General features: G+C 43.0%; 1 pseudogene; it reads right to left on the bottom strand.

Moving 5' to 3' along the window:
* Window positions 1-285: 285 nt before the first annotated feature.
* Window positions 286-10,817, bottom strand: LOC140726009 (eukaryotic translation initiation factor 4E transporter-like; annotated as a pseudogene).
* Window positions 10,818-11,071: the final 254 nt, after the last annotated feature.

The raw sequence follows: 11,071 nt of genomic DNA, 5'->3' as shown, positions 1-11,071 counted from the left end.
TCTGTGGAATTATCTGCCCAATGAAGCAGTAGAGGCTACTTCAGTAGATATATTTAAGGCAAGGTTGGATAGATCTTTGCATAGTAGTGGAATTAAAGGTTATAGGGAAAAGGTAGGTAGGTAGGTGGAGATGTCCCATGGTCAGATCAGCCATGATCATATTGAATGGTGAAGCAGGCTCATCTGGCCTACTCTGCTCCTATTTCTTATGAAACTAGAGATTCAATCTGTCTAGAGGCTGTCTGTTCCTGTGGAGGTGCCAATGACCTGGAGATGATGCCAAGGTCAGTTTATCTCTTGGTGGTGTACAGAATGTACTGATCTTGCATTATCAGAGACACAGGTGATGAGGGATGAAAGGCCTTGCTGATTACGGACTGACATGTGATGATTCTGACTGCCAAGCAGGTCACCTAGAATATCTGGGGATGGAGGCCACATTACAGAGGGTGGTAGAAATTCTGGTGGTTTTGATTTCAAAGGCAAGGTTCCACTTCATACTGTTAACTGTTCTTATTGAAAGCAGTCATATTGGTGGTTTTTTTTGTATCTGTTCTGGACAAAATGTTGCAGTTACAGTATGTTGTAGATAGTCCACCAGGAACAGGGTTACAAGCTCCCGTTCACACTCCAGCCTGATGGCATGAACATCAATTTCTCAAACTTCCCGTAATGCACCCCCCCCCCCCCACTGCCCTTCACCATTCCCCATTCCCATTCCCTCTCTCACCTTATCACCTCCTTCTGGTGTTCCTCCCCTTTTTCTTTCTTCCATGGCCTTCTATCCTCTCCTATCAGATCTCCCCTTCCACAGCCCTGTATCTCTTTCATCAATCAACTTCCCAATTCTTTACTTCACCCTTCCCTCCATCTCCTGGTTTCACCTATCACCTGTGGTTCTTCCTCCCCTCCTCACACTTTCTTACTCTGACTCCTCATCTTTTTCTCCCGGTCCTGATTAAGGATCTCAGCCCAAAATGTTGACTATAGTCTTTTCCATTAATGCTGCTTGGACTACTGAGTATGTTGCTTGGATTTCCAGTATCTGCAAACTTTCTCTTGTTTGAGATCTTTCAGTTCTGCCTGGACCTATTCCACAAACTAAACCACTCCAGTCTGCGAACTCTCCTTTAGTTTCTCCTTGTTGGCAGCGAGATTGGATAACAGTAGTTTCACATCCACATTTGCTTTTTGCAATATTTCTAAAATATCAACCTTTTTTATTAATCTCCTTATTATCTTCTCATGATGGAATGGGAGCAAAGTAATTTTCAAGTTGCAAAACAGGAGTTGCAATCCTCAGCTCCAGACAAGATGTCTCTCAAGTTCTTCATGTGAGTTAGACCTCTAGCTACTGGAGTGACTATCTGGTATACTTAAGTTACTTGACAGACACTTACTAAACTGCCTGGATGACATTGATCCTTCATCAAGCACCTCTTCAATCATTGACGCTAGTCCACGTATATTTTTCTCCATGTTGAAGAACTTAATGAAGTCAAAGTCCCCCAATGAGAGTTCAAGCAGGACTGCTTCCTAGGGAGCTTCTAGATTAGCATCTGATACAGAAACAGTAGGTCTTGGACACCTAAAGCATGTTTCCTTGAAGTCTCTTTCCCTTCCTGCTCTACCATCTTTGTCATGCAAGTCTTTGTCTCTGCCATGTTGATCAAAGGTTCTTGAAGTTATTACGCTCATTTCCAATTCTCCACTGGCAACCCCACCCACGAGTATTTTCATTCTCTTTGGGCTTCCAGATCATCAAATATTGGAGGTGTTGGTCAAATGAGAGCTACCACCAAAGCTTTGGCACTGAGGACTGAGAACATCTTCCTCTGTTCTCTCTTGTCGATCTGCAATTCTTCACTTGAGAACTACTCTCACTAAATCTGAAGCATAGAACTTCTGAGTTCCATCCAGTGTCAAACTCCTGCCAGAACTGGGATACAAGGGTATAAGCCAATTTTCAGGGTCCCAGATGCTTTTGCTGTCATATTTTACCATATGACATGCTTGTCTATGCTTCGCATGTGGGCACTTGTTGATTTCCAGCAGCTTTTCCTTGGAATATCTATATGGTTTCTTCATGTCACACATTTTTATTGTATCATTTAATTGATATTTTCTTCAATGCATCCTTTTTTTCCTGAGGCTCAGCACCCACCTCTGCCACTCTGATAAGAACCCAGGCTTAACAGTGATTCCTTTCATACTGTCCAATTTTGGGTTGAATACTTTTGGATGTTTCCTCAATACTTCTTGCAGATCAGTGCTTCTATCAATCAAATAGACTTCGTGCCAGATGAGTTTGAGCTGCCCCAACCATGACCTGTTGTGACATGCTCCCAAACACACCAGCTTTCGAGATTTAAACGCTCTAAACTCTACTGAGCATGGATAGCTCGTGGTTGTCTAGTGTTTGTTTTGTGCTCAGTTTCTTGATTTCATTTGAGACCGTGTCTTGATCCCTGCCACGGATACTCCAGCAACTGGGTCCAAGTCATCCTCATCAAGAACTCTCATCACAGCACGATTGAGCCAACATGCACCCAGTAGGGTATCAGAGTCTATGGTCCGCTGTGACCAGCCACAGCAAAGATATTTCCAGATAGAGCCTGGAGATTCACAACCTCCAGGTAGGCATTGGCCAGCTTTTCCAAGGAGGAAGCCAGAGTTGCTTGGGAGTACCAGCTGGTCCCGCTCTGGAACCAGTATATCTTCTAATCCTGGAGAGATTCAATGGTAACTTGTGCTCTAGCGCAGCCTCCTCATTCAATACTCATTAGTATTTGAAATTCAGCTGTCCCAGTTTCCTTTGGAGCACAGTAAAGTGGTCTTCATTATCTCGCTCCCCACTGGAAGAGCCCTCAGCGCATTGGGGAATGTAGGATAATCAAGGACACGACCCACCCAGCCAACACACTTTTTGTCCTTCTTCCCTCCGGGGGAAGGTTCAGGAGCTTGAAGATTCGTACGGCTAGATTTGGGAACAGCTCCTTTCCAACTGTGATAAGACTGCTGAATGGATCCTGACCCAGATCTGGGTCGTACCTTCCAGATATCTGGACCTGACTTGCACTACCTTACTTTCCCTTTTCTATCTTCTAATTATGATTTATAATTTAAATTTTCATTATATTTACTTTGATTTGTACTTCAGGGAGCATGAAGCTCAGAATCAAATATTGCTGTGATGATTGTACGCTCTAGTATCAATTGTTTGGTGACAATAAAGTAAAATAAAGTAAAAGGTCAGAGTTCTGTGCAGATTTGGAGGAGTTCATGGCGGCCATGAGGAAAGGGCATGCCCTGGGTGCTGGAGGTCCTTAACAATGGATGTTGCCTTTCTGAGACACTGCTCCCTAAAGATGTCCTGGGTACTTTGTAGGCTAGTGCCCAAGGTGGAGCTGACTAGATTTACAACCTTCCGCAGCTTCTTTCGAACCTGTGCAGTAGCCCCTCCATACCAGACAGTGTTACAGCCTGTCAGAATGCTCTCCACGGTACAACCGTAGAAGTTTTAGAGTGTATTTGCTGACATGCCAAATCTCTCCAAACTCCAAAGTATAGCCGCTGTCTTGCCTTCTTTATAACTACATCAATATGTTGGAACCAGGTTAGATCCTCAGAGATTTTGACACCCAGGAACTTGAAGCTGCTCACTCTCTTCCCTCCTGATCCCTCTATAAGGATTGGTACGTGCTCCTTCATCTTACCCTTCCTGAAGTCCACAATCAGCTCTTTCATCTTACTGACGTTGAGTGCCAGGTTGTTGCTGCGGCACCATTCCACTAGTTGGCATATCTCACTCCTGTACGCCCTCTCGTCACCACCTGAGATTCTACCAACAATGGTTATATCATCAGCAAATTTATAGATGGCATTTGAGGTATGCCTAGCCACACAGTCATGTGTATATAGAGAGTAGAGCAGTGGGCTAAGCACACACCCCTGAGGTGCGCCAGTGTTGATCGTCAGCGAGGAGGATATGTTATCACTAATTCACACAGATTGTGGTCTTCCGGTTAGGAAGTTGAGGATCCAATTGCAGAGGGAGGTACAGAGGCCCAGGTTCTGCAACTTCTCAATCAGGATTGTGAGAATGATGGTATTAAATGCTGAGCTATAGAATGACTGCACACTTAGCAATTGCCAGGACACTTGAGTTTATCAAGAAGAGGTATTGATGGCCCAGAATGATGAGAGAAGTTCGGCAGTACGTGCAAACATGTGAGGTATGCGTCTGGAACAAGGAACCTTGTTTGCAATCTCAAGGGCTCCTCACCCCTATCTGTTCCATAGGCTTTGTCACGGGTCTCCCGCCATCCAAGGGGAAGTTGGTCATCGTGGTGGTTATCAATCGGTTTCAAAAGCCTGCAAGTTCATTGCCTTAGAGAAGTTACATTTCACAGCAGAGACAGCCGAGATTGTCCTGGACTAAATCTTCAGGGTCCACAGATTCCTGGTGAGCATGGTCTCAGATCGTGGTCCATAAATCTCATCACATTTCTGGAAGGCGTTCTGTAAACTGATAAGGGCACCAGCAAACGTTTCCTCTGGGATTCATCCACAGTCCAATTTCCAGAATGTGCTGACCTGAGATTTAGAATGAACCCTGAGATGCCCGGCCTCGGAAAGACCTCATTGAGTGGTGTGATTAATTGATGTGGGCAGAATCATCGACAACACTTTACAGCATTCGGCACATGGGATGTCACCACTCGAGTGCCAGTTTGGTTATCTTCCACCTTTCTTTCCAGAACAAGAAGCTAAGGTTGGGGTCCCTGTGGCAGAAGATCCAACGTTGCAAGGAGAAATGGATGAGGACAAGAGAGCTTTTGCTGGCTTCTACCCAGAGAGTGGTGACCAAAGCAACTGAAGGAGAAAACCGGGAACCCACATAACAGATCTAGCTGTCCACTCATGATTTGCCTCTCTGAGTCGGATCTAGAAAGTTGGTCCCAAGTTTATTTGTCCCTTTAAGGTCCTGAGGAAAGTAAACCCAGTGGCTTACACTTTGAAGCTCCCTAAGTCCCTAAATTTGAACGCCACCTAACACATCTCTAGCATAAAACTTGCCTGCACCATCCCCTTAGCCCCACCATCATCAACTCTGTCACCACCCAGGTTTAACAAGGGGGAAAAGGTCTTCATGGTGAAAAAGACCTTTCGATTCACATACTCTTCGAGGTGTTCAGCTATACCTATTTGACTGGGAGGGATTTGGACAGGAGGAAAGGTGCTGGGTGCTGGAAAGAGACATCCTGGATCTAGCTCTCATCCACAATTAACATCACAGCCTCTCTGAGCAACCAGGGCCATCAAGAGTCGGCCATGGGCGAGGGAGTCCTGTTATGAGACGTTTTCAATCACGCCAGGTTCCGAGATTTTAACACTCTAACTCTCCAGAGTACAGAAAGCTGGCGCGGCCTCCTTAAGGGCTTAGGGTGTTTCCATTAATTGATGATCATGTTTTGGGCACCAAGAATTGAGTACTTAAGGAACATCTAAACGTCTGTTCAGTGCTCAGTTGTAAGCCTATCAGTGATTTTGTCTGCACTTGTTTTGTGCTCAGTTTCTTGATCCCGTTTAATATTGTGTTTTGATCCCAGCCTTGGATAGTCCAGCACTTGGGTCCAAGCCATCCTCAGCAAGAACTCTCATCACACGAGCAGCCCAGCTACCTTTAACAACGTAGAGTAGAAGTTTCTTTCTGCTTGTTATCTCCACTCTAACATGTGCTACTCCCCACACTGGAACAACCTCACCACTTCTGGGGTGTGTTGCTGCAATTTCTCCATGTAAATTGTCTGACATCAGTGATACAGCAGCACCCGTGTCTACCTGTATCCTCTTTGTAGCCCCATTCAAGTGTGGGGTCACCCAGTAGCTGTCTTTTTGTCCTGAAACATAAAACATGCAAAGCTTCATCAACCAGAAAGAGAGAGCCAATCAGTCCATCCTCCTTCAAGAATCACTAGATTCTGGAATATTTCTGGAAGACTGGAAAATTCTAAATGCAACTCCACTCTTTTGGAAGGGAGGGATGGCAAAAGACAGAAAAATATAGGCCAGTTACCTGATTTCAAAAGAAGATTTACAACAAAGATCCCAGGAATGAAGAAGGTTAATCTGTTAGGAGTGTTAGATGACTCTGGGACAGTACTTGCTGGAATTTAGAAGATCTTATTGAAATCTACTGAATATTGAAAGACCTATGAAAAGTGGATTTACAGAGAATTTTTCCAATAATTGGGAAGGCTAGGATTGGATGGCATAGCCTCAGAATAGAAGGACATCCCTTTAGACCAGAGATGAGGAAGCATATCTTTAGCAAGAAGGTTTGAATTTGTGGAATTCATTGTCACAGACAGCTGTGGAGGCCAAGTTAAGGGGAGTTTGGTAGCTACTTGCTTAGTAAGGGCTTCAAAGGTTATGGGGAAAGGACTGGAGAGTGAGGTTAAGAGGAAAAATAAATCAGCTGTAGTTGAATGGCAGAGCAGATTTGATGGGCTGAATAGCCTATTTCTGCTCTATCTTATGCTCTTAATCCCTAAATCTTGAAAAGTAGATTTACAAAAAACTCTCACTTTCCACTTCTCCAGTCTGCTTGAAGGCTGCTTGCTCATTCTTAAAACAAGTTGTTAATCAGCTGTAGTTTAGAACCCGGAAAAAAACATGACAAAGTATACAGTACATGTGTGGTACACCCACCATGGTTATTCAAAGGAGTAACCACACACTCCACAACAACTCGACACAGCAATGTGCATGCTTGATTTTTTTCTGGATGGAGAGTAGCAAACTGATATCACTTCAGTTTGGGAGGGAGTGATGTGGCAAAAACATACCATAGAGGCTGGTTTTTCCAAGGGCACATGGCCCAGTGGTTGCAGAGTAACCAGACTCTGAGCTCTAATTCCAGGGCTGGGAGCTGGGGTAAGTGTTGATGTGTAAGGTGATGGTTTCTGTTCCTCTCTGGAGTGAAAAGCTCTGATTTCTTGCAACTTGCAGGGTATTAATGAAGTGGCTTACTTATTGAATATGTTCATCTCTGGATTGTCAGTGCTAAAGGGGAGAGAAGAAGCAGGTGGCTCTGACTGGATGTAAGCAAGAGTGAAAATGTAAGAGCTGATTCCCGATGTGATTTTGTTGTGTAGAGCTCTCACCATCACATATCTTACTTTTTTTTCTACATTGCTCCATCTGCTGGGTGTTCTGCTCTGGGAAACCATCCCTGCTGCAGCTTTTTTGTAGATGCACATGACTGTTGCCCCAGATGGCTCTGTACCTCTGCCCAGACACTAAAGGACCTCTTGGCTTGTGTGCATTGCCTCCATTAAATCAATGAAGCATGGTTCTCTTCCTCCCATCTCTTGTCTCTTCTGGACTCTTTGTGGATAATTACTACTTCAGAATTGATGTTTGATTTGTAGTGCTGCCACTTGAACGGCTGGAGCCCCAAAGTCACAGCTGTGGGTCTAAGAGCTGACAGCTGCACAAAATTCAGCTGAAGATTTTATTATGATCTGCCAAAGAGGAAATGTTTGAACAAAAACTATTGAGTTAGGCTCTATTTAAAGTCATCACAAGGACAACATACAATGCTGCTTCAATACCCGTCTTTGGAAGGAGATACATTTCTAATCTGTCACTTTGCAGATTCATACTTGAGACAATAAGGCTTTAGTTTATGCAATGCATATATTCAACATACTCATTTCCACAGTCAACAAGAGGCATATGCTCATTGTACTAGCAGAAATAATTCTACAGGCAATAAGGTCCGGTTTCAATCTAACCAATATATCTGGATAAGACATGCTCATCTTCGATCTCTGTTTTACACTACATCTGATTTTGCGCTTCGTTAACTTAAAGGGAGTGTAAAATTGAATGGTGTTTAATACTGGCAACCAAGCTGAGCCCATTTTGATCTTGCTGAATGAGACTGAAATCTAATCTACGAGCTGAATATAATTAAAAATAACACAGAATTGACTGATACTGGGTGTTCTTGTGTGGCAGTGCTCATTGAATTAACAGACTCCATGTAGTTCAGTCTTTAATTGGTACTTTGTGGAATAGACCAAACATTTGACTGATTCAAAAAAGGTTAATATATTATCTAACACTTTGGATTGAATAAAGAAAGAAAAGGCACCTTATCAGATCCATTATTAAGGATTTGGATTAAAAAATAATCTCAGAATCTGAGTGGAGGCAATTGATTTGCTAAAATCCATACAAAGTATATCTATCTGGTCTTGTACTGCATTTTCAAATTAAAAGGTGACATCACATCTTAGAGTTTCAGCAGCTGATGATAAGTCTTGCAAGAGTTAAATTATTATATTTCATGGGAGAACTTCTGGAGGTGATCACTATAAGTAATGGCAATCGTAAGTTTGCAAGTTTGACTCACCTTGCTTCATTGCAAATAGTATTCTAAATGTACAGGTTTTGACAGTGTAGATAACACAACTGTGTGAAGAACACTGATTACAGATGGAATAATTTCAATATAATCTGTAGATAGGAATCCCAAGGGAACACTACACCCAAAGTCATTGATTTTGTAATAGTTCACCAGGCTGGCTATCTGAATGGGAGCAGAATCATCCGTATTTTTTATGAAAGAACATAATAACAAGAAATTGTAGTGGACCACTTATTCTTTTAAGGCGACTCTGCTATTCAGATAAATCACAATTGATCCTTACACTATCTCTACCATCTGATTGCCTTTGATTTCCTTAGCATTCAACAATACATTAATTTCCATCTTGCACATATTCTGAGTTATTATCTAGTGTGATCTGGAATAAAGACTGAAAAAATTTAAAACATTTTAACAAAGACATTTCTATTTGTTGCCATCCTAAATGGCCAATCCATTATTGTGAAATTATGCCACTTTGTTTTAGAGTCATAAATTCAAAGACAAAGAGTCACAGGATGGTAAAGCACTGAAACAGGACCCTTATTGTATTTAATCACACTCCCGAGGAACACCACTAGTCACTGGCAGCCAACCAGAAAAGGCCCCCGTTGTTTTACTCACTGCATCCTGCCTGTCAGCCATTTCTCTATCCATGCCAATATCTTTCCTGTAATGCCACAGGATTTTAATCTTGTTAAGCAGCCTCATGTGTGGCACCTTATCAAATGCCTTCTGAAAATCCAACTGAATTAAATTCACTGTCTCTCCATTGCCCACCCTGCTTGTTAATTCTTCAAAGGACTCTAACAGATTTGTCAGGCAAGATTTCCCTTTACAGAAACCATGCTGAATTTTACTTATTTTATCATTAGTCTCCAAATACCCCGAAACCTCATCCATAATAGGAGACTCCAACACTTTCCCAACCACTGAAGTTAAGCAAACTGGTCTATAATTTCCTTTCTTTTATCTTCCTCCCTTCCTGAAGAGTGGAATGACATTTTCAATTTTCTGGTCCTCCTGGACCATGCCAGAATCAAATGATTCTTGAAAGATCATGACCAATACATTCATTATCTCTTCAGCAATCTCTCTCAGGACTCTGGGATCCACCATAAGACCTTTAAGTTTCCCTAGCAATTTTTCCTTTAGCAAATGGCGCTCACTCCTGCTCTCTGACACTCATGAGCCTCTGGTATACTGTTAGTGCCTTCCACATTGCAGACTGATGCAAAATAGATCATTTAATTCATTTACCATTTCTTCGTTCCCCATTACATGCTCACCAGCATCATTTTCCAGTGGTCCAATATCAACTCTCACCTCCAGTTTACTCTTTATATAACTGAAAAACTTTTGGCATCCTGCTTTATCTTATTGGTAAGTTCACCCTCATATTTTATCTTTATAACTGTTTTCTTATAACTGTTTTTAGTTGCCTTATGTTGGATTTTAAAAGCTTCCCAATTGTCTAATTTCCCACTCACTTTTGCTACCTCATACGTCCTTTGCTTGGCTTTTATGCAGTCTTTAAATTCCCTTGTCAGTCTCAGTTGTCTACCCCTGCCATTTGAGAGCTTCTTCTTCTGTGGGACTTAGCTACTCTGGGCTTGTGAACTATTCCCGGAAACTTCAGCCACATCTGCTCTGTTGTCATCCCCCCCAGTTTCCTCGTCCAATCCACCTTGTCAAGCCCCTCTCTCATGCCTCTGTAATTCCCTTTATTCCATTGCAATACTGATACATGTGACTTATGCTTCTCCCTCTCCAATTGCAGTATGAATTCAATCATATTATGATCACTGCCTCCTCAGGGTTTCTTTACATTGCCTTGCCTTGCCTTGTGCTCATAACTCCTGGTGGAGTCGTCAGGGCATCGTCATGACAAACTTTGCACCGGTCTGTTCCATCTGTCATGGTTGTGTGCCAGAGATTGGGTCACCGCAAATGTTTTCCCTGTCCATTCTTTAATGTGGTCTGTTCAACTTTTCCTCCGTCTGCCTCTCCTTTTCCTCTCCACAGTTCCTTGTAGAACGGTCTTTGCAAGGCCACTGGATCTTGTTACGTGGCCGTACCATCTCAGCTTTCTTTTCTTCACCATTGTGAGAAGGTCTTCACGAGGGCCAATGTGGTGCTGGATGGTCTTGCGGACCTGCTCGTTTGTGATGTGGTCCAAGTATGAGATGCCCAAGATGTTGCGATAGCATCTCATTTCCAATGCCTGTATCTTCCTCTGTAGCTCTGCTGTGAGGGTCCATGTCTCGCATGTGTACAGGAAGATGGAGAATACCAATGCACGCAGGAGTTTGATCTTGTACTTCACGGTGATGTTGTTGTCCCTCCTTATTGTCTTGTGTTTGGATAGTGCAGTCATTGTTTGTGCGGTTCTTGCTAGGACTTCTGGTCTTGATCCTTTATCACTGATGGTTGCCCCCAGGTATTTGAACTGCTGCACATGGTCTCAAGTTTCTGACCATGGACTGAGATGTCTGTTGTGATGGCACCATTGGCATTTGTCATGAACTTGGTTTTCTCGGCACTTATTTCCATTCCAAACTTTGTGGAGGCTCTGTCAAGATGGCTGACCAGGTTGGCCAGTTCGTCCTCTTTTTCTGCAAGTCCATCAAT

Source organism: Hemitrygon akajei, chromosome 4 (assembly GCF_048418815.1).
Source record: "Hemitrygon akajei chromosome 4, sHemAka1.3, whole genome shotgun sequence".
NCBI lineage: Eukaryota > Metazoa > Chordata > Chondrichthyes > Myliobatiformes > Dasyatidae > Hemitrygon > Hemitrygon akajei.
Note: the sequence above shows the minus strand (reverse complement) of the source record. Positions and strands in the feature narration are given on the sequence as shown.